This window comes from Filicampus tigris, chromosome 6 (genome assembly GCF_054856515.1).
Source record: "Filicampus tigris isolate MCC_2025a chromosome 6, RoL_Ftig_1.0, whole genome shotgun sequence".
Taxonomy (NCBI): domain Eukaryota; kingdom Metazoa; phylum Chordata; class Actinopteri; order Syngnathiformes; family Syngnathidae; genus Filicampus; species Filicampus tigris.
In genome coordinates this window covers 5,630,020-5,652,500 of record NC_141222.1, presented here as the reverse complement: position 1 = coordinate 5,652,500, position 22,481 = coordinate 5,630,020, and the positions used below count along the sequence as shown (strand labels likewise).

The 22,481-nt window shown below is 41.8% G+C and overlaps 1 protein-coding gene and 1 pseudogene across 5 annotated transcripts in view; one reads left to right on the top strand and one right to left on the bottom strand.

Annotated features, from left to right (window-relative positions):
- The window catches only part of LOC147145557 (uncharacterized), a 21,515-nt pseudogene extending 473 nt beyond the window's left edge, over positions 1-21,042 (bottom strand).
- The window catches only part of sorcs1 (sortilin-related VPS10 domain containing receptor 1), a 196,163-nt gene that overhangs the window by 62,031 nt on the left and 111,651 nt on the right, over positions 1-22,481 (top strand). The window contains exon 1 of one of the 5 annotated variants that reach the window (XM_086033400.1): positions 8,760-8,792. The exons of the other annotated variants lie outside the window; for them this stretch is intronic. The gene's annotated coding sequence lies outside the window, so the exon portion shown is untranslated. Of the gene's footprint in view, positions 1-8,759; positions 8,793-22,481 lie in introns of those variants that run through there. 5 annotated transcript variants of the gene reach the window in all.

Genomic DNA, 22,481 nt, shown 5'->3' with positions numbered 1-22,481 from the left:
ACCCCAAATAGCTGATGAGTATCCAAAATGACGGCGGACTCTGACACTTGCATTGGTACTCTTGTGACATGTTTGGTACTATATTCATTGGTCAGATGTGGCAAGAGTGGGTAAAATAATGTAGATTGAAGGCTTGACGCCTGTCAGTAAAAATCCATAAATTATTTCAAATTGGGAGCAATAAGTATGCCCACACCTGCTCTGCATCTCACCGTGGGCAACTCCAGAGTGGTAGAGAGTCCAACCCCTCTCGAGAGGATTGGTACCAGAGCACAAGCTGTGTGTGGAGGAGAGTCTGACTATCTAATGTGAATTTCTCTACCTCACACACCAGCTCAGGCTCTTTCCCTGCCAGAGAGGCGACATTCCACATCCCAAGAGCTAGCTAGGTCCCTGCCATTGGCCGTCGCCCAGCACTCTATGCACTCGACCCTTTTGCCCCCTCTCACAGATGGTGAGCCCACGGAAAGGGAGACCCACATTGTCCGGGCTGAGTATATACAATATATATATATATTTTTTTATTTTTTTATTTATTTATTTTTTTTCTTGCGTCACAACATCCTGTCTATGCTGGTGTTGTTTCGGTGATAAACGTGTGAAGCGAAAGGTTGTCACATCACTAAAAAATGTCATGTCATCTTCCAAACCGCTTATCCTATACAGGGTCGCGGGGAGTTGCTGGAGCCTATCCCAGCCGTCAATGGGCGAAGGCAGACTACACCCCGAACTGGTCGCCAGCCAGTCGCAGACTAAAAAATGTTTCATCCAAAAAATAAATAAATACGTTAATATATATATATATATATATATATATATATATATATATATATATATATATATATATATATATATATATATATATATATATACAGATACAGAAAATACAAACTAATATACTCTATACAGTACACTGCACAAAATACAATGTTCTGACTTAGAGCAGCATTCCAAAAAAATATTAATAAATGGGAAAATGATATGTAGCAGTCTCCAGCATGCCCGCAACCCTTTTGAGGATAAGCGGTTTGGATAATCGATCAATGTGGCAGTCTTTCTGATTTTTATTAATTTGTACAATAATTCCCCCGGGCCGCACTGTGGTCGACTGGTTAGCACGTCCGCCTCACAGTTCAGAGGTCGTGGGTTCGATCCCGGCTCTGGCCTACCTGTGTGGAGTTTGGATGTTCTCCCCGTGCCTGCGTGGGTTTTCTCCGGGTACTCCGGTTTCCTCCCACATTCCAAAAACATGCATGGTAAATTGATTGGACTCTCTGAATTGCCCCTAGGTGTGATTGTGAGTGCGGATGTTTGTCTTTGTGTGCCCTGCGATTGGCTGGAAACCAACTCAGGGTGTCCCCTGCCTACTGCCCGAAGACAGCTGGGATGGGCTCCAGCACGCCCGCGACCCCTTTTAGGATGTATCTTATGTTTCTTAATGTTGGTTACAATAACATGTCATGTCATCTTCCAAACCGCTTATCCTATATAGGGTCGCGGGGAGTTGCTGGAGCCTATCCCAGCCGTCAATGGGCGAAGGCAGACTACACCCCGAACTGGTCGCCAGCCAGTCGCAGGGCACACATAGACACTGTCACTGAGCGGGAATCGATCCCACGCTGCCCGCACACAACTCAGGCGTGTGTACCACTACACTATCAGCGGACATGGTTACAATAACATGTGAAATGATATAGAAGTAATTGTCATGACTTGTTAGTGCTGACTTTATTTATGATGTCTCCCTCTGGAGGCCCTTTAGCACTAAAGCGCCTGCAGAGGGAGGCAAAATTAAATCACAAGTCAGCACTAACAATCCATGACAGTAATGTGTTACTAATTCCACACGTAAATCGCTCCAGACTATAAGTCGCACCCCCAGCCAAACTATGGAAAAAACTGCGATTTATAGTCCGGATAATACGGTAATTATACTAAGAATGCCGTTTAGACTAGTGGGGCTTCATAGAACATAATATTGTAAAGGAAATGTTTGGGTTGATTTCTCCTCTTGAGACTCTTTGACCTTTTCCTGCTTGCCTTTGAGCATGGTATACAAATAAACCAGAGGGAGGGCATGAAACAGGCGATGTTGCTAAATGTGGTGTTCCTATGAGCTTCTTCTTTTCCTAACGGCTTTGCCTTCTGGGGTCGCCACAGCGAATCAATTGCCTCCATCTAACCCTGTCCTCTGCATCCTCTTCTCTCACACCAGCTACCTTCATGTTCTCCCTCATTACATCCATAAACCTCCTCCTTGGTCATCCCCTAGGCCTCCTGCCTGGCAATTCAAAACTCAGCATCCTTCTACCAATATATTCACTCTCTCACCTCTGGACATGTCCAAACCATCTCAGTCTGGCCTCTCTGACCTTCTCTCCAAAACCTCTAACATGTGCTTTCCCTCTGATGTCCTCATTCCTGATCCTACCCTCCCTGGTCACTCCTAGAGAGTACCTCAGCATCTTCATCCCTGCCACCTCCAGCTCTGTCTCCTGTCTTTTCCTCAGTGACACTGTCTCAAGACCAAACAGCATCGCTGGTCTCACCACAGTTTTTGTACACCTTTCCTTTCATTTTAGCTGAAACTCTTCTATCACACCTGACACAAAGTACTCTTTCCATCACACTACTGGCACCTGTCAATAGACTTCCGTCCCTATCCTGAATCACCCTGACCTGCTGCACGTCCTTCCCATCTCTGTCTCTCTGTCTTGCCAACCGGTATAGATCTGTCTCCCCTTCCTTACTGTCCAACCTAGCATACAAGTCATCATAAGCTCCTTGTTTGGCCTTTGCTACCTCTACCTTCACCTTACGCTGCATCTCCCTGTACTCCTGTCTACTCTCCTCAGTCCTCTCAGTGTCCCACTTCTTCTTAGCTATCCTCTTTCTCTGTATACAGTCCTGTACCTCCTCATTCCACCACCAAGTCTCCTTATCTACTTTCCTTCCAGATGACACACCAAGTACTCTCCTACCTGTCTCCCTGATCACATTAGCTGTAGTTTTCCAGTCATCTGGAAGCACCTCCTGACCACCCAGAGCCTGTTTTAACTCCTTCCTAAAAGTCATGCAACACTCTTCCTTTTATCAGCTTCCACCATTTTGTCTTCTCCTCTGCCTTTGCCCTCTTCACCGTACACACCACCATCCTATGTTGTTTGGCTACACTCTCGCCAACAACTACTTTGCAGTCACTGATCTCCTTGCGGTTACACCGTCTACACAAGATCTAGTATACCCGTGTACTTCTACCACCACTTTTATAGGTCACCCTATGTTCCCGTCTGTTCTGGTAGAAAGTATTCACTATAGCCATTTCCATCCTTTTTGCAAAGTCAACTACCATCTGTCCTTCTGCGTTCCTCTCCTGGATACCAAACCTGCCCATCACCTCCTCATCCCCTCTGTTTCCTGCATCAACATGTCCATTGAAGTCCGCACCAATGACAACTCTCTCACTTCTAGGTATGCACTGCATCACTTCATCAAAGTCCAGCCAGAATTTATCCATCTCCTCCAGCTCACATCCTACCTGTGGAGCATATCCACTAACAACATTGAACATCACACCTTCGATTTCTAGCTTTTCTTTTGCCTGTTATTCATTTATTTTCAATTGGGTTGGACTACGTTGATTTGATAACAAAAATATATGCACAGGTGAAATGTTTCCTGCTTGTGTTTTACATTCTTAATTTTATTAATAACTTTGACAATGGGTGCCTGTTTTGGGGGGGTCTTGAACTCCTGCCCCCAAAATGTCTGTGCATGTGCCTGCAAAGGACTATGGGTCTTGCCACAGAAGGACAGATAGTTGCAAACACGCCCGAAGACAGAAAAACAGGAACAACTTTGCATGGGGTACTTGGAGGACAGTGTGGATTGTGTGGATTCAAAAAGCAATTTTTATGAATAAGGGTTGGGGGTCGCGGCCGGAAGGGTACCCAGGTCAAGGGTGGAGGGTCGCGGCCGGACCGAATCACGGCTGACCTGTTGTCTGAATATGAGCCGTGATTGGTCAAGCAGTTGTGATGCCATTTTCAGTCGACAGAAGACAAAATGGCCGCCCCCACAGATGGCTAAAAACGAGTGCATTTTGCTGCTTAATTTATATTCCACAAATGCAAAATTAATCAGAATGCCGTGTTCCAACTAGTGGGCCTGCTGGAAACATATTCTTGAAAAAAATATGTTTGGGTTGACTTTCGCTTAAACGATATTTTTTTCTGTAGAAAATCCAGAAAGCGGTCAGTTGTCCCTTCTGCCTTCCGTGCCCAAAGAGCCATCCATTTCACACCAAGCTTTTAGCTAATATCCCACATCAAGGTGTGAACAGGCGCTTTTGTGGTGGAAACAATGCAATTACTGGCACACGGAGGAGGTGGGGAGTAACGCCAGCCCATTTGGAGTAAAGTTTAGTTGCACAGTCACTTTGTCTTTGAATAAGTTAATACATGAATTGCCACTGAGAAACATACATGAAATTAACACGTTTTTTTTCTGTTCTGTTTGATATTTATTGATTAGCTAAAATAGTGTGTAACTGCCTGACAGATAAAGCATATAAAAAGAAATGGAATTTGAATACAATCCAATCACAATTTTGTTTCTTTTTTGGAATACACAAAGAACAAAATTATAAGTACCAGAATGCTATCAAATATACAAAATATACTGCATGTATAAAAAAATAGTACAATATATGTAAAAACCAATGTTGAGCAGAGAGGTGTTGCTCTCATAGATGTGTGATGGCCTGGATGGCCTGCCATAGTCTGTGTGCATCTCTATTCTTTTTGAAGTTGGAGGTGATAATTTGGTGTAGTCTTGTTTTGCTTTCCTGATACCACGGGACAGATAGGCTCTCGCTGTTCTCATTCATCCCCAGCTCGGAAGGTGATGTCTGGCCTTGCCTTGCATCTCAAAACAATTGGACAAGTGTACTAACTGTGGAACTTGTTTTTTCAGCAGATAACTCTATAGAATGGCTGCTTTGCGAGAAGTACAACTTTATATCCAAAGCACCATAACACCTGCCGTTTGCATCTCAAAACAATTGTACAAGTGTGCTAATTTGTTTTTGTCGACAGAGGGCTCTATATCTGCAAAGATCTTTGCAGGTATGTTTGTAATGCTTTTCGAGCCCTGACGAAACACAACATTTTCTAAGATGCAAGCACACACAGTTCAATGATATATTAAACCTTTAGGCTATTCAATCATGGCTACCGCTGACTAAAAAAGTTCAATCGAGTGTTGTGGTTAACTATTATTGCTCCAGATGAAAAAAACAAAACAAAAAAAAAAACAAGATGTGTCGACATGGCTGAAGTCATGCTTAGCTTTTCGTTTCTTCAACTTATTTTTATTATTTTTGCCAAGCTATGTGTTTGTGAACAACAAAGTCTAAAGACATGTAAGATGACTTTATTTAGGCTAGTCAATGTTGGCTTTCCCCAACACCCAGTGGAGGTCTGTTGGCTTCTGTTCAGCCCGGGGAGTTGTGATGGTTTTTATCTGGGTCACATCATAAATGCACTTGGTGTTTAGGAGGTCACCGTGTCTGTGTATTCATCAGTGTCTGGAGGTAATTGTATTATTATTGTGGTTATTATTGCTTCCTGATTTTGCTGTAACTATTGCAAGTTGAACTTTTCACATTCTGTTGAATCAAACCTGTGTTGAGGAGCAGTGGAGGTCCTCTCAGGCCACATTGTCTGCTTGAAAACTGATTTGGCAACATTCACACTCTGTCTGCATGCATTAGCATGACAGTGATGTGGTCTGACATGCTAATGTAGGGGAAGGGGAAGGCTTTGGATGTCGTCAGATTAGAGCTGGGGTGCTGTTGAGTTGGGAAAATGCACATGTTGTTGAAGTTTTAGTAGGACAGTCTTGAGATCTGTATGATTAAAATCTTCAGTGAGGATGATGAAGCAATCACACATGAACACACATTTTTGTTGTTGTTGTTGATATTGATGAACTAGAAGAGTGTGTGACTGACCAGTGGTTGAAAACACCTAATGAATCAGATAAGATAAACGGTTTCTTTCATTTTTACACAAAATGACACGCTTGGAGCTCCTGATGGAAAAAACGAACAGAATAAGACCTGCAACATACTGTGCCTGAGTGCTTTTGGTGACTGTTGAATGTGCCAACTGAGATATGGTCTTTAGGTTACTCAATCATGGCTACCGCTGACAAAATTAAGTGTTGTAGTTTTTTTGATTACTGTCATGTCATGTCATCTTCCACATCGCTTATCCTGTACAGGGTCGCGTGGAGGTGCTGGAGCCTATCCCAGCAGACAATGGGCTACCAACCGGTAGCAGGGCACACAAAGACACTGTGAGTGGGAACCGATCCCACGCTGCCTGCACACAACTCAGGCGTGTGTACCACTACACCACCAGTGACTTACTATTATTGTGCCAAATTAAAAAAATAAAAAAGATACAAGAGGTGTCGACATGGCTGAAGTTATTTTTAGCTTATTGTTTCTTCCCTCAAACAAATACAATACAATACAATTTTATTTATATAGCGCATTTCATAACAATGGTGAATGAAGAGTAGTCTACCATTCATACCCGATGGCTACCACTTCCCCCCTGCTTTGCAATGCTAGATATCGCCCCCCTCCCCACACACACACACACCACCACCAATCCTCCCACTCCACCACCCCGCCATACCCCCTGCTGCTTTGGCAGGTAATGGCCAGTTTACATATGAAAGGTTGCTAATTGCAGCCAGCAGAGTTGTTATGTAAAAACCTAGGTGATATTTGACCGCATTCTGGGCATTCAAGGAGTTGTAAAAAATCCTGGGTTTTCTAGTGTTCGTTTAAACCATCTCTTCCTCTGCTCAAATTGCTTACAACCTGAGTTGATCCCACAAAATAAAATTATTAATAAATATATCATAACTTAGTAAAGTATTTGGTTCAGGTTTTTGTGTTTTCTAGAAAAAAAACTGGAAAAAATGGCTTCAGTCATTATTTTAGGAATGTGTCAAAATAATAAAATAAAATAAAAATTAAAGTGATAGTCATGCCGCAATGGTACATTTTTCAATAACAAGCTCAATTCATGTATTTTTGTTAACAGGAAAATTTTATTAGCTTGCATTTTCAATTTTATCAATTTATTTTGGAGAAATTAGTACAAAACTAACGAGTTGAGAACCACCCCCAAGGAATGAGGAATATTGCCATGCCCCCCTTCCCTCCCTCCATGTCTTGGTGTAATGTCACACCCAGGACCGATCACAATTTGTCCATTCAAAATCATTGTAAATACATTGCCAATAATATCAAAATAATGGGGACCAACCGGCCCCAAAATAAACAAGTGTATGTGGACATATCTACTTAGGCCCACTTAAACCTCTGAAAATATCACAACACGATTAGCCTTTCCATGGCTGTCTTAAAAGAGAATGAGGAAATGAGCAGATTACGTGCAGTTTCTGTCATGTCTTGTCTGTTCTTTAATAAGTCACCAAGATACGCAAACGCAATACCAACATTCCAAGAAGCTTTTTGTAAGGTTAATTGTCCGTAGCTCGTTATACACTACATTTTATTCCATAAGCGAGTGTTAGCTTGACTTACTTTTTCCACCAAGGCTATTCAGGGGGTACACCTACACCATTCATCCGAAAATGATGCGTCAAACGCCTCTTTGGCATATATGATTAGATACGTGGCTTGAGCCGGGCTGTAAATCTTGCTGTGACCTTTTTCTTGTTTGGCTTCCCTTTTCTATGACACTCTTGGCACACTTATTAGTTGATTTCAGTTAAGGCCACAGGGTAACATGGGCAATATCCACAGCTGCGTCTCAATCTTTCTGGCACACTACAAGAGTCTTCATTTGTGGCGACCCCACTAGACATACATTTTTTGGACAAATTATTAAATTCCAAATTATGTCGGCCTCAGTATTTGAGGCCGAAATGGGGTGTGTATAATCAAAATCTATATGAATGGCTTTAATTTAGCCAACAGGTTAACCAAAAACCAATATGGCAATTACACATTTACGGACATCGTATAATCAGTTAAAAGTGTCAAGAGTCATCTTGTCCCAATGGGACGATCTGGAGAGGATCAGCCCTACAGACAGGGCCAGCCAGGGAGGAGACCAACCCACATTATGTTTAGATTTTGAAGACAGTATAAATGTGAGAGCTGCGTGCCCCTTTTCTCCCCTCACCCGTCTCGGGTGAGAACATTTGCAAGGATGGAAGAGCTGCCCAGATCTGATCATTGTATCATTCTTGAACTTCAGAGATGAAAAGAAAACAGACGAGAAAATTCAGTCGACTTGTGTGAGACTTTATTTACATTGGATACCTTCTTGAAAGATAAAACCAACACATATTGAGTAAGTAGTTGTTTTGTAAATTCCTAATTGGGCTCATGCCATAGAGACCTGCAAAACATTCCAACAGTAGCCACACTGAGCTGTAGATTCTGCCTCATCGCCAGAGTGTTGGTGCTCTGGATTTTTCTTACTTGGAAATTTCACCAAGCCTCACGACACCTGGGGTTGTCGTGAGGCTTGTTATCCGAGATTGATGCCCCTGAAGCGGCCCCCTAAACACTCATGCCGCATCATGATGCGGAACGTTCAAAAAGCCCACTTCCAGGGCATTCGATGAGGTGTTTATCCAAAATTGATGTGCACTCGCACCGTGACTCTGATGGCTGCAAGCGGTGGAGGACACGAATGTGCCCGACTGCATAAAAGGCATGGAAGCCACATGTCTGGACGGTAAGAATCGGATTTTGTTCTGCTAACCTCATCTGTTAGTGGCCGAAAGCTAATTTCTGCCTTGGGCAGTCCTGTTATTTTTAACACCACCGCACCGGCTTCTGTTAGCCGTGAGGGGGAAAACATTGATGCCTGGCTGCCAGTTCCCTCCTGAGACTTAACAAAACTGTAACGTAGCTAAATGTCCGAAAAACTACAACCAATCGTCACCGGGGTTTGTGTGCGCATTCAGCCTGTGTAAGTAAGCACATTTTATTTTTGATTTTGTGGAGGTGATAATGTTTTTTGCTCGTATGAGCTCACATTTGATAATATATAAAATATTGTGAAGAACACTTTTGTATTTTCACAGGTTGAAGTGGACAAGCGTAGTTATGTGCATTTGAATTTTGGTGGCGATTGGTCACCGTTTAGGCAACAGGTGAATTTTAGTGCTGATGTAATTTATACATGCAGACCTATTATATAAGTGCCAATGTTCAGCCCGTCAAAGTGTCCCCTTAAAAATAAATCCATAATATAGGATGCCTGAAATGAAATACACACTGTACACAATAGTCATAATAGACAGGACGAGTTGTGTCTGTACTGTACATTTACTGTAATTGTGCACATATTTGTGTGGAGATGGAAAGGAGAAGAGGAAGGATTTACTGCCGCTTCATCATGTTTTCATCATATATGACCTTGGTAGCTTTCACAGCAAAAGATTTTTTCTGGACAAGAGGCACATTATCCATGACTTGAAAGTTAATGTGAGACACATCAGTATGGTGCCTTCTTCATAGTGCACTTGCTAGCGGTTGTTCGGCCCTAATGAGATACTTTTCAATAAATTGATTTACTAAAGCAGGGATTACATTTGCCGGTAAAATGCTTCGTACTTCTGCTTTTTAGATTCCAACACCTTAATCTTCTCTAATTGCTGTAATGCCATCCTTAAGGAGGATATAAACACAAAGTGTGTTTTATGTCCTTTCCTATCCCTCTGGAAGGATTACTGAAAGTGCTCGGTCTTATTTCTCCTTAATTCTCAGGTGTGTGTGTGTGTGTGGGGGGGGGGGGGGGGGTTGACCAGGGGACACAGGGTAGTTTTATGGTGGAGGGCTGAAAAAGCTATTTTATTCATGCCAAACTGGCAAAGATATACATACACACACACATCACAGTACATACCCTTTTTGCTTTGCTCTAGGGCACCTTGGCAGTGCCCTGGACCCAAACTGGCATCATGCCAACAGTAAGCTCTAATTTCCATATTTTTCTGTCCTCTGTGATTCATTGTAGGCCTAATTCATTTTATTTCAGGTTTAATGTCATACCAACGTTGACTGTGGAGGATGATGTAATAGATACAATTATATCTTGGACTTAATTCTGGAATCTGGAATTATGGAGTAATTTCAAATTTGAATTCATGTGTACCTGTAGGTGGTGGTGATATTTGACTATGATAGTTCTTTATGTTCTAAAAACAATAATTCCAGGTCATGCTTTTAATTAATGTTATGTATTGGAGGTCAGACAACCTTTGAATGGGAACTGAGGCATGTGAGGACGAAGAGAGCTAGCATCACCACCATTGTATCTTGTGAGAACAAAACATCTTAGTGAAGGTCGACCTAAGACGATCTCAAGATTGAACTGCAAAACGAGATGGGTAGTAACAAGTTACAGTTGCTACGCTTCAACCGTATTTGGATTGATTTTCTTGTGATATGCAACATACAGAGATGTTCAATTTAACTTGAAATACTACATTTATTCAGTTACATTGCGCAACATTCCACTTGCTACTTTCATCTGTAACTACAGGTACTATTGCTTGTGCAATCTATTTGTTTTGATTTGTCAGAGAGACGCCAACGTAGGGTGCTTTCACATGACTTTGGCTAATCCAACATAACCACGATATTCGATTCCATTTCAGTAATCAAATAGAGCCAGGCAGTCACATGGCTGCATACAAAGGATTGATTTACTAAGATTCCAAATGGCAGGCGCTATATTGCTGGGGTACCCTTCCGCTGTTCGTTTATCCGCCATTTTGTCTGGCTGGACCAAATAGTAATCGCCTATAGGCCGGTCCGACTATCATTTTAAACGGGCTTCCGTTAGGGTCTCCGACTAAATCAATCACGCACAGTAATCACAGTCGAATAAATTTACACTCAAATCAAATCAAATGTATTTATAAATCACTTTTCATAAAAAAACTGAACAACTCAAAGTGCTGTCCAATAAAAATGTCCAAAACACAAAATAAAAAGGAAGACCCGGTGACACCCTCCCTCCCATCAAACCCAAAGACATATATCCGCCAGTATATCAGCACTCGCACATGCGCACACATGCACGCACACACCCACGCACACCCCCCCCCACACACACGCCCACACACACCCCCACATGCCCACACCCACACACACACACACACACAAAGCACACAACCAGATAAAGTGTGTTAAAAAAGAGATGACAAGGTACAGAGAAACCATATGAGGAAAGGGTATCCAAGGGGGGCTCATTCACGCTGAGGGGAATGACAGCCCACGGGCGATGGTGGAGTGCCACCATCACAGAGACCCCCGGCCCAGATTAGCCGGGGAGACCCCACACCAAGTGTGGAGGCCCCCAGTCACCTGGACCTAAGGAGGCCCTGCGATGACACCCCGCGCGAGAAGGGCAGACCCCGCCCACCCCCCACCCCCAACGCCGAGGCCCCCTCTGAGGAAACACTGGCGCTAAAAGCTAACAACAACAGAAGACAAGAAAACTAAAAGACAAAACAGTAATCTAAGAACTAAAATCGGTATGATAAAATATGATAAAGTAAAAATAATCCCCAATAAAAAGAAGAAGATAAATTACTTAAATTATTTAAAAGCCAAACTAAAAAGGTAGTTCTTGAGCTTCCTCTTAAATATCAACAGTCTCTGCTGACCTGACATCCTCTGTCAGGCTATTCCAAAGTTGAGGACCAAAATGGCTAAATGCAGCCTCGCCGTGGGTGTTGGTCCTCAACCTAGGAATAATTAAAAGGCCGGTGCCAGATGACCTCAGGATCCGCGAGGGTTGGTATGGTGAAAGCAAATCAGACAAATAAGATGGCCCAAGACCATTAAGAAATTTATAAACTAATAAAAATACCTTAAAATCGATCCTGAAACACACGGTTAGCCAATGCAGTGATTTTAAAACTGGTGTGATGTGCTCCCGCCCTCTGGTTCTCGTCGGCACCCGAGCAGCTGAATTCTGGAGTAGTTGTAAAGAAGAAATACTCTTTTGGGGGAGGCCAGAGAGCAGGGCATTACAATAATCTAAACGACAGGAAATAAAAGCATGCATCAGCACTTCCGTGTTAGCCTGAGAGAGAAACGGGCGGACTCTGGCGATATTCTTAAGGTGATAGAAACCTATCTTAGTTACATTTTTAACATGAGGAATAAAACTGAGCTCAGAGTCAAAGATGACGCCCAGGTTCTTCACACATTCTGAGCGTTTAAAATCTTGTAGTTTTGGTAAAAGATTTTCTCTCTGACCTTCAGGACCGATAACTAAAACCGTTTTGTCCTGATTGAGCTATAGGAAATTCTCTGCCATCCATGATCTAAAATGCAATTTAAAAGGGTATCAATGGGTCCTGTGTCATCAGGAGACAGCAATATACAGCTGTGTGTCATCAGCACAACTGTGGAAGCTGACGCCGTGTCTCCTGATGACATCCCCAAGGGGAAGCATATAAAGATTAAAAAGTATTGGGCCTAAAATTGAACCTTGGGGAACCCCACATTTAATTTCATGGGTTCAGGAGGAACAAGTATCCATACTTACAAAGAAACATCGGTCTGTGATATAGGAATAAAAACAGTTAAAACAGTACCAGAGATGCCCACTAGGTTTTTAAGTCTATTTAATAATATTTGGTGATCTACTGTATCAAAAGCAGCGCTTAGATCCAGTAGCACCAAGACTGTGAGTTTTCTCACGTCTGCAGTGCACCTAATATCATTTAAAATCCTTAAAAGAGCAGTCTCTGTACTGTGGTTCATCCTATAACCAGATTGGTATTTCTCTAAAATATTATTTGTGTTTAAAAAGTGATTTACGGGAGAAACACCAGTTTTTCTAAAATCTTACTTAAAAATGGTAAGTTGGATACAGGTCTATAATTATTTAAAATGCTGGGGTCAGAGTTCCTCTTCTTCAGAAGGGGCTTCACCACCGCCGTTTTAAAGGCGGCGGTGAAGACGTCCGTCTGGAGACAGCAATTGACTATATTTAAAATTTGTTCCTCAAAGAATCCATAACATGTCTTAAAAAGAGATGTGGGAATTGGATCCAAAAGGCAGGTTGTTGGATTTACCTGGGAGAAAACTCGACTAAGTGTCCTTGCGTCAACCAGGGCAAACCTTTCCAATTCCTCTTGCAAATGTGATTGTCCAGGTTTACTGAAACTTGTGATGTGATGGGCTAAAAGACTGGATCTTATGTTATTAATTTTACTTCTGAAGTGGTCTGCAAAGTCCTAACAGAGAGGACTCCATGCAACCATTACACTAACGTAAAAAATTGGTCATTCTCGGTTTGAGTGGTTATGCCTGAAGACTGGAGAGGGCTAGAGGGACGACGTCCCAACGTCGCTGCTCAATGCACGCTGTCACAAGTGAAATCAATCATTTAAATGCAGAGCTGGCCTGTCCGTCCCGGGGCGGGAACGGTCGGACCCTCCGGCCTGGCTGGATGCCCATTTTTGGGGCGGGGGCGGACAAATTTTAAAAAAGGGCTGGACTAAGCATGACCGGAAGTGGATTTTAGTCCGGCCCACTAATCGCCCCTCATGAGTGTAAATACTGACAAATTGACGAGACGAGGAACACCTGGACAAGACACAAAGGGTTGGAGGGAGCTGATTGGCTAACACTCGGGAATGGGATGACAAGCACAAGTGGACTATCTATCTACCCTAAATTACTTAAATCACGTACTTACACATGTAACTTTTGGCACCTCCTGTCTTCATTGCAAAAAAACCCCCCCAAAAAACAACAACAACAGACAAAACACTTAAACACAGCTCAGAGATTTGCTGACAGTAATGGAGTTCCTCAGGTGTTGTGGGAGACAGGGTTGGCGTGATTAAAAAGCTACTGGCATTAACACAAAAAATGGATGCACTGAGTTGTTGTCCTTTCAAAGAGTTTTTTTTTTTTAGACAACGTAATCCTCAATCAATGAAAATGTAAAGTGGTATTTTTTTTGTTCTACTTGAGTTAAAATCAGCTTAAAGGATTGTAACATAGGACTCAATACTTGGCATGGCTCCTAATCATTTCTGGTCAAAGCCATTTTTACAGGACAAAATGCTTCTCTGATGTACAACTTTTGTTTGCACCCACCCAATTTTGTGAGTACACATATTTGAACGTGACTGACAGGTGTGTTTTTTTGGCCCATCCTATTGCATTGTTGCCTGTCCATGCTCATTTTCAGATTGCGTAGTTTTTTTTTTGTGCATTTTTTTACATTCACAGTTGGAGGTGTTACCTACATTAAGACCAGAGAGCCATAAACAACATAATTTTTTTGAGGGTTATAAAATAAAAGACCCTAAATTAAAAAAAAATAAATAAATAAATAAAATAGCAATAACACTAGAGACAGAAGACATGCCTGAAGGTCGTTGCAGCCGCATGCACAGCCTTGCCGTGTCATCGGGGACAACCAGCAACCTTTCCTTGCTGGATTAGCTCACACGAGTTAAAAAGAAGGGATTGGACCGCTCTCGGCTTGTTTTCGTGCACATTCTAACAGTGTATGTCACGTACTTGCTAACGTTAGAGGGGGCTGTGGCTTTGGTCAGAGAATCGCTGGGGGTGTGTGTGTATTGTGGCATTTATTTATTTAATTAAATGGGTATTAGCAAGTTCAATTTGAGTCACCCGGTATTATAAAGCAGTGTTTGTTTCAGTATCCCTTTTTTGTAGGTTATGTGAAGAGACTACATACAAAGCTGAATCTAAATACGATAGAGCATTCAGTGCAGAATAGCCCATTACTTGTTTTGCTCTGTGATTTTATATTGTTTAGAATAATTCCCCAAGAGCAGCAACACTCATAAAATGCCTGTAAAAGATGATTGGTAAGGATCTCCAGCCGCTGTCTGTAGTGAAAGACCAAGGTTTCCAAGGATTTATGAGCACTCTTGACGACAAATGACTCATGAGACCGTCCATCCATTCCAAAATGAGACATTTTTAAATATCCACTTTTATTTGGGAAAATGATTTCACATTTTTGCAATTTTCTGACAGTTTACTGACCAAGCGAGGAAATCAATTCATTTGTTTGGGTGTAGTTTCTGCACGGTTGATTAGAATACAGTAAGGTCCAGTTTTTGGATAAAGGATGGACATCAAAGGATGTTTTTTAAAAAAAATTAGATTCATTGATTAATTGACACAATACTCAACAGATTCATTGATTATTAAAATAATCGTTAGTTGGAGCCCTACAGTATAATCAAACAACCTGCAAATTTGTGGCATGCCATCGCCAGTTAATGGAGTTTTAAATGCTTGTCATTGTATCCTATTTGTGAGATTGGGATGACTAAATTGCTCTATTAGACGCTTGAGCATCTTTTTGATGCCGGATCAGTACATTCATTTGTATCATTAAAACACTCCCCATTTTGTCCACTATAAATAACATCTGCTGTGCCTCCACGAACAGCTCAAAGCTAATTCAGATTGTCTGCACCTTGATACTTTCTTAATCACATTTGCCAGCTGTTTTTCAAGCTGCGGGGACATTTTTCACCTTGGAGACATCTAATTACACATCTTCTTATGCTGTGTTTGTGACAACATAATGGAGTGTTAGGGGATGCTTCCAAGATTTGCTTTGCCTTTGGTGGGAATGTCAATATGCTGACAACTATTTACTTAATTGTAATAAAACAAAAACAATTTTCTGCCAGGCGAAGTTTCACTCCTTCAAGAGTCATAACTTAGATTTAGTATTTGTATTTTACACTCTGGCTTCTGAAAGATTATGTTTTTATACCAAGCTGTCGAAATCTGTCATAAAATGGCTTTTTTAAACAAAGCATTTTAATTTACTGTTAATTTACCTGGGCTGTATTTCCTTCAAGCTTGGCTCCTCTACCAGAGGCCTGGGAGCTTGAGCATTCTGCGTGGGATCTTAGCTGTTCCAAGTATTGCACTCTTCTGCACGGATATGTCAGATGTGTTCCTAGTATCTGCTAGAGCCATCCATCCAGCTTGGGGGTAACTGCTCCCAGTGCCTCGGTCTCTAATGGTGTGGGTATTTCTCCAGCTTCTCGTGTACCTTTTACCTGTTGATATCAGTCGGGGAGTCCAGTGGTTAAGACCACTAACTTTGGACACGGAGGAGAGAACAAGAGCGACGCATTCATGGATATATATAATGCCACTATCAAATATTTGTAGTTGATTATTCTATTGATTTCTCCATTAAATAAATGAATAATCTATAATCAATAAAATTGTATTTTGCATTAAAATGTACTGCAATTTTTTCCCCATTACCATTTACACACTAGTTATTGTTGGTTATTTGGTATTGTTAAATGATTTAACACCAAGTAAACAACAAAAACAAATAAACATTATTAGGATTAATGATCAATCAGTCTGCTTTCATAAAGGACATTAGAATCAAATAATATTTACTTTTGAGAGGCTGAAAACAGAGGATTTGGATTGGCTGATTGATTAATCAATTCATTAAATTAACTCAAGTGCGTGTGCGCTCGCGTGTGTGTGTGCATGTGTTATGTGTGTGTCTTTATTTTTAAATACAGATTTATTTTAACAAGAATTTGGTTGAACAAATTTGTTAACATTTGAGATTTTTGAATGTCATGCTTTTAAAGAGTTAAACCTCGTTTTCAGATGCCAAATGTATGTAATAGATTTTTTTTTAAATTAAGCGACAATGCTCTTTAAATGTTCAACCTTGTCATTGATTTTAAATGTAATTTTTTATTGTCTTGGTCTCGGCCTGTCCTAGTCTTAGTCTTGTCTCAATCTCAACTCCCAAAAGTTTTGGTTTTGGTGCGTTCTAGTTTCAGGGAAGTCTTGGCATCAGATCATGTGTTCTTGAGCACAAGACTATCTTGCACTCTGGGACGGCTTTCAAGGGGAGTACTAGTCCACAAATCCATTAATGCCAAAGAGCCATGGTGAGTGGTGAGTGCATAAAACGAAGTCTGTAGAGCAAGAAAGGCCACCATCATGTTGCTGAGTTTGGCTGACAATCTAATTTTGAACATTCCTTGGACCCTCTTATGTCTTTTATTGTCAAGGATGCATCCCTTCATCGACTTATTTCGCTGCATATCAGACGGCCTTTTCACGCTGCACTTAACAGCACAGGACTGTGCAATGCAGTGTCACGGGTACCGCGCAAGAAGAAGGCATTTGAAACTCTAATGAAAAAAAAAATCTGTTCAAGAGCGGTGTTACCGTGACATCAGAAAGTGCCTCCAATAAGATACCGGCTGGCAGAGTGATAAATGATGAGTGCTATTTTGGTGGACTTTTACATCTGTTGGCATAAGGAACATGGTGGAAGCCCTTATCACTAGAATGCCCAGGGGTTTTTACAACTTTTTTTTACAACAACAATTGAACTACAAATGTGGGTGATATTTGACATACAACTCTGCTGTCTACAATTAGATTACTTTAATTTGTAAATTGGCCATTACCTGCCAAAGCAGCTGCGGTTATGGTGGGGTGACATAGACAAATGTAAAGAAGAAATAACTAAAATGGCCGGAAGCCTGTCCTTTGACTGTGTGTGGTGAGTCTTGAGATTATCTGCAGGAGGCTTTTGTATTGGTGTAACTGTAGATCATGAAAGAGATTAAATTCTCCAAGTTCCCCACCAAGCCATTAGTATGGGACACATCTATTAACAGTTTTTTTCTGAAAAATGTTCACAGCCAGGACATGCTATTGCAACAATGACAGATACATCTTGCTCAGGTGTATTCTACTTCTCGTCTTAACTTCCTGGTAGGGTTAGGGCACTTGCGCTCTGCCACGTGGACATTTCCAGAATGGGCAAGTGCAGTGTGAAAATCCGATCAATCCTGTGAATGAATTTAAGGAAATTCAATCCATAAAAGGGTTTCAAACCCACTTTTTAGATTAGCCAAAGCATTACAATTTACTGATCTGGGTAACTTTCAAACACTGTAAATAATGTATGATGCAAAAGCAGCAAAAGCTTCCCTGTCAATATACAAAAACATAGCTAAAGCAATGCCTGAAAATGGACCACTTTATAGAATAAAAAGAGCATTTAAAATAGATTGGAATTACATAAATGGGTGAGCGTTATAATGAATAGACTTCTTCAAAGAGATGTGTTTTAAGTTCCAAATGAGAGAATGATGCAATGTTTCTGAGGTGGGGTGAGAGAGCAGAGGAGGCGAGGCGAGACCAAAGGAGAGGAGCAGATCAGCTGAATCCTCTGCTCCCCATTGTGGTTAGACGAGCAGATGGGAGAGACAAGCGTAATAATAAGGATGATCTGAGAGTGCGGGATGGACAGGGAAGATGGAGGAGGTCGGATAGATATTGGGGAGATAGTTTGTGGATGGCCTTGAATTCCAACAGGAGAACTTTGAACTGGATAAAAGATTGTATGGGTAGCCACTAGGGCTGCACGATGTTGGAAAAAAATTACATTGCAATTTTTGGGGGGTTTGCGATATACATTGCGATCTTAAAAATAGAATTTTCACCAGATGACTTGAATAGATTTGTTTGGGAATAATTTGGTTAACTCACCATGACATCATTGTATTCATATAATATCGTTTAATCCAGACTAAGGGGGTTCATCTGTGAATGATGATTGCTGTATAAAAAAGGGATCACTGCGGTCACGTCTCTGTAACATAATAGATTATTTAACATTGTATTTCACACTTCAATGTAAACAGCAGCAAAATATTAAACATATTTTAAACAAAAAAATAAAAAGAGCAGGTGCACTAGACCCTTGAGTCATTTCAAAAAATAGAAGAAAAAAAAACAAAAAAACTAAAGCAGCAGCAGAGTTAGAAACACCTTTAAACTAAACTATAAAAGTATATACAAATATACTATACAAAATTAAAAAGCAGGTGTGCCAATGAGAAGAACCTCTGTTTGGTTGCTGTTTAGTTTAAGGAAGTTTAGGGTGAACCAGGATTTCAGCGATGCAGTAATTATTGATTAATCAGGGGGGGAAGTGGGTGGTAGAGTAGATGAGGGCTTTGTGGAGAGGTAGAGCTGAGTGTCATCGGCATAGCAGTGGAAATTAACCTTGAATTTACGGAAGGTATTGCCAAGGGGAAGAAGGTAGATGATGAAGAGTAGGGGCAACAGGACAGAGCCCTGGGGTACACCTGTAGTGATGAGGGAAAGAACTGACTTGAAGATTTAAGATGAATGAACTGAGTGCGGCCAGAGCGGTAGGATGGGAACCATTTGAGTAGGGTAAGGGTAACACCAATGGATGACAGTCTATTGAGAAGGGTGGAGTGACAAAGGCCGCACCTAGATCGAGAATGATAATGATGGTGATTAGTCCAGAATCAGCTGCCATGATTTTTATGAGTGGTGTTTCATTGCTATTGAGTGGGCGGAAACCTGACTAGAAAGGAGATTGTTGGGATAGATGACAGTGGAGATGGAAGGCAACTGTTTTTTTCCAGGATTTTGTAGATCGAAGCTAGATTGGAGAGAGGACGGAAGTTGTTGAGATTGGAGGGGTCGGCGCCAGGCTTTTCCAATAGTCGAATGATGGCAGCAGTTTTGAAAGCAGTAGAGACAATTCCATTGGAGAGATAAGAGTGTATAATGGCTGAGATAAGGGGGATCAGAGAGGGGAGGCAGAATTTAACAAGGCGTGTGGGTCGGGGGGCAAGGCCACAGGTGGATGGTTTGGATTTCAGGATGAGTTCAGTGAGTTCTAAGAAGGTGGGTAGATGGAAAGATTAGAGTGTGTGCAGTGGGGGAGGGGGGTGAATATCAGTAGAAGTGTGAAGGTGGGGAGGGGAAACAAGTTGCTGATGGACATTGTTGATTATAGCTGTAAAAAAAAATGACATGGGTTACAGAATGAAGTTGTGTGCAGATGAGGGGGCAGAGAGTCCAGTGGATGGGTGATATTGTTCAGGATGTTGAGGAGTGACTTAGAGTTCCCTTGATTTGCTGTGATTAGAGTGGAGTAATATTGTGTTTTTTCAAATGGAAATACTGTTTTTGTTAGCCAAAACGTGATTAGTGTTGATTTCTTTGTGTTTGGCAAGATCACTTTTCTTATGAAGTCGTTCCATTTGCTTTCCTTTTGCTTTCATCAGATCGGAGGTGAACCAAGTTTTCAATGGAGCAAGGGAGTTAAGAATATCAAGAAGGCCAGCGTTGTAATGAAAAAACAGGTTAGAGATTGTGGATGTTGAGAATAGCAGAAGAGTCACTTGTGGTAGACAGAATGACATGATTAATATTTTTGATATTTTCGAAATGTGATATCCGTGTGGTGTGACAGAAAGGTTAAGTTTAGCTGCAAATTAAACGAGAAAGTGGTCCGTTATGGGAAGTTCAGCAGTAATGTTGAGGGGGGGAACACTAGTGCAGCAAAGTAAGTCTGTGTGACCTTTGGTGTGAGTGGGAAAAGTTGCGTGCTGGAAGAAAACAAAACTGTCTAGGCAAGAGGTGAAGTCGTTGGTGAGAGGGAGATTTATGTTGTCCATGTGGATATTGAAGTCGCCCAGTAATATTATGTTTGGTGAGCGCGCAGATAGATGGGTGTGAAAAGTAGAGAAGTCATTAATAAAATTATAATTTGGTTTGGGTGGGCAGCAAAAAGTGGCTATGATGGTAGGGACAGGACCAGAAAGTTCACAGGCCATGTGCTCGAACGAGCTGAAAACCGAGATGGACACTGGTGAGACTTTCCATTTCTCGAGGTAAAACATCGTGAGACCACCTCCGCGACCAGAGCCATGGGGTTGCGAGTTGTAAACAAAGCCAGAAGGAACAGTCTCATTGAGTAGCGAAAAGTCGTTTGGTTGTTGCCAGATTTCGATTAAACAGAGAAAATCCAGTTTACAGCTGGTGATGAGGTGGCGGATGATATGTCCCTTGTTTGGCAAAGAGCGGATGTTGAGCAGAGCAAAGTTGAGAGGAGGGATATCAGTCATAGTGGTGAGGCTAGTCGGGAGCCTCGTGGATATATCTTGGGTGGGGACATTACATGATATCCGGATGGAGAAGTTCTGTTGTCGTAGACAACCCGGACGTTATCCGGAATTTCAAGACCAGTATATGGTGATATATATGCCAGCACTTAACGGACCACAAGTGTGTTGAGTCTGTTGAGTATGTTGAGTCTGGAAGCTTTGTTTTGACCCTCCTGACTGATTGCTGTTGCTGCTGTGTACCTCTGTCTCATCAAGGATCAAACTTGTGATTTTAAACAGTTCCAGCGCATGCTTGCATTACAAGATATTTTAATTTGATTCACTATTTGAGGCAGTGATATACTCTTCAATTTGAATAACTCACACCAGACTCCCAGGAGGATGGTAAATCAGAGGAATGGGAAAGCATAATATTAATCTGAATTTAAAATAATTTATATTTAGGGCTGACTTCATTTCTGTTGGCAGCATATTCCATTTGCATGCAGCATAACAGCTAAATGCCGCTTCACCATGTTTGCTTTGACACCCGGGCTTCTTTAATTGACCTGAGCCTGCAGACCTCAGAGCCCTACTTGGTTTGTATTCAATTAGCATGTCTTTAATGCATTCAGGACCCAAAATGATTTATAGACCAGTATCAGAAATCTGAAATAAATTCTACATGATTGGGAGTTAGTGGGGCGGCACGGTGGTCGACTGGTTAGCACGTCCGCCTCACAGTTCAGAGGTCGTGGGTTCGATCCCGGCTCCGGTCTCCCTGTGTGGAGTTTGCATGTTCTCCCCGTGCCTGCGTGGGTTTTCTCCGGGTACTCCGGTTTCCTCTCACATTCCAAAAACATGCATGGTAAGTTGATTGGACTGTCTAAATTGCCCCTAGGTGTGATTGTGAGTGCGGATGTTTGTCTCTGTGTGTCCTGCGATTGGCTGGCATCCAGTTCAGGGTGTCCCCCGCCTACTGCCCAAAGACAGCTGGGATAGGCTCCAGCACGCCCCGCGACCCTTGTGTGGATAAGCGGTATAGATAATGGATGGATGGATGGGAGTTAGTGGTAAGTCTTCAGGACTGGAGTAATGTCTTCTAATCTCTTAGTTCTGCTCAAAACCCGAGCTGCAGCCATCTGAATGAGCTGCAGCTGTTTGATGATCTTTTGAAGGAGACCAGCAAGAATACCATTACAGTAATCAAGTCTACTGATTGAACAATTTTGTCCCAGGTCAGCATTTGCTCAAAGGACTTGGGCTCCGGTTTAAGTCCCACTACGGACAAAATGGTATTGTCAATTTGTCAAATTGTCAATTGTTGTTGGAGAGCTGGCTACTGTTGAGGTGCACCAAATGTACCCCAGCTCAAGTTGTACAGGACCTTTTGTGCACTCGTGATGGGCACTACGGTTATTTCAAGTCTACTGAATCATTAGAATAATGTCTTTTTTTTT